The sequence below is a fragment of the Triticum aestivum genome, chromosome 2D, assembly GCF_018294505.1.
Source record: "Triticum aestivum cultivar Chinese Spring chromosome 2D, IWGSC CS RefSeq v2.1, whole genome shotgun sequence".
Classification (NCBI taxonomy): domain Eukaryota; kingdom Viridiplantae; phylum Streptophyta; class Magnoliopsida; order Poales; family Poaceae; genus Triticum; species Triticum aestivum.
In genome coordinates, this window is record NC_057799.1 from 646,080,989 (window position 1) to 646,083,085 (window position 2,097).

The following is a 2,097-nucleotide window of genomic DNA, read 5'->3' on the forward strand; positions in this document are numbered from 1 at the left end:
CTAAACCCAATCCACTAAGGCTAGGAGTATATATATTACTCAAATAGATGGTCAAAGTTGGATCCAAAATACCATGGGCCTGATAAACCGATGGAGGAGTAGTTTCTTATTGCTTCAATTCTCAAAACAAAAAAGTTTCTTATTGCTTCAATTCAATAATGACATACGGAGCGTTTACGGGTTGATCCTGACATCAGTTGGGGATGGGCCCACCATCCTGAAATTTAGGGGGGAAGAGGTTTAGCGTTAACAAAGGACGCGATTCCGACTAGTGTTCGCATGGGATTCCTGATCGCTTCCTACACATATACTAGATCGATTGGGTGATCGATCCATCACCAGACGTATTGACGACGCAGAGGAGGTCCAGAGGATTAATCCATCACAAGAGCCCCGTCGCGGACGCAGAGGAGAGGGGAGGCGGGTCGATCAATGGGATCCTGGTTCTCTTCCCCTAAGGGCGACGGCGTCGGCGCCGGCGATCTTGGTTATGTGCGTAGAGCCGCCGTCTCAAAACAGTTTGCAGCTCGCCTTCAACAACTCAAGGACAGCGGACGTGCTGTTGACCCCAACACCCAAGAGTACGTACTGCTATGCCTTCCTTGCTACTCCCTGCAATTTATGTATTTTCAGTCGATGCGGCCATTGATCGTGTGCAGCCAACAATCCCCGTTTTGTTTCGTTTATTTATTTAATTTGTTTTGTTTGACAACAGAGGAGAGGACGCCTACCACATTCGTGATCTCGCGGACTTGGCCCTCCGACATTACAACTCCAACCACGCGGTACGCCCACCTACGACTGACCCACAAGCTACCAACTAGGAGTCTCTTTTCTCAGTCTCGATCCTCCCATATATATATAGGCACAGCTTACTTACTTAGTTATTCTTGTTTTGAGATCGATATTGTGTACGTATGGAGGGTCCCGAGTTCCGGCTTCCTGATCGGCCCACCGCAGGCAGCGTTAGTTTCATGTGCCCTGATCTGCCGACCACGGATTTGAAGGCCGCCTGTGTTGGTTTTAGGGAAGACCTCTGGTACCATATCAACTTCTCGGCTCGCCAGACAGACGATGATGAGCACGTCTTCTTCGCCGAGCTACGCTACGGCCGGTGCTCTGACCAACTAACCGTGGAGACATGCACCATCCTAGGTACGACCTATCTGACAGTCGAAACGTACGTGCAACCCACTAGATATGATCTACTCCCTCCGTCCCATAATATAAGAGCGTTTTTGACACCACTCTAGTGTAAAAAAACGCTCTTATATTATGGGACAGAGAGAGTATCTAATACACCATCTCTCCATCTTTATCTTTGACAGACGAGCCGTTGGACCGTTTGGCAAGCAGCTGCGCATTGTGTCCCAATGAATCCAAGATTTTGCACCCAAATTCCGTACAACTCGGATGTGGAAGAGAGGGGCAGCAAAAGGAATTTTTCCGCGAGAGACGTGTATGGAATGGGCACACAAAGGAACTTTTCAGCAAGAGCGATATGCTACAGACCCCCTTCTTGATAGGAGGAAATGGGCCTCGATATAGACTAGATTGACCATCATTTATGTATTTTTTTTTCTTCTTCTCATCATTTATCACATGTGTGTTTAATTTACTGCATCATTCAGGAAAATGAACCCTGTAAGAGCAACTTTTTTTTTGCGGGGCTGTAAGAGCAACTCTAGCCGATCACCTAAAAATAGAGGAGTAAAACGATGAAGTAAATTAGTGGAGTATAAGTTTTGCCAGACCTAGCCGATCCCCTAAATATAACGGAGTATAATTTTATTTTATTTCTAACTTAAGCAATTCTAGTTTGGATTAATTATCCTTTTGCCGTCAGTGGTGTCCGTCTGCTCAGTTTTGCCCTCAGATGCGAATTGTGCTCAGTTTTGCCCCTAGTTCGTGCGCACCGACTCGTTCCGTGAACTCTGTCGTCTCCGTCAGGTCAACGTTTTGACTCGGCCCTTACAGGTGGGACCAGGCGGCAGAGACAGCCAATTCTATTCAGACCGTTGCACGCGTGGCTTGTGGGACCCAGCAGAGAGTCGTTGAGCAGAGAGCCGTTGCGGGTGTGCTATATAAGCGGGCGAC

At 47.6% G+C, this 2,097-nt stretch overlaps 1 long non-coding RNA gene across 1 annotated transcript; it reads left to right on the forward strand.

Moving 5' to 3' along the window:
• The first annotated feature begins 267 nt into the window (after positions 1-267).
• On the forward strand, positions 268-1,659 carry LOC123050761 (uncharacterized). The gene is made up of 3 exons (XR_006423842.1): positions 268-581; positions 716-1,155; positions 1,329-1,659. It is a non-coding gene; the product is annotated as an uncharacterized lncRNA (long non-coding RNA).
• The last annotated feature ends 438 nt before the right edge of the window (positions 1,660-2,097 follow it).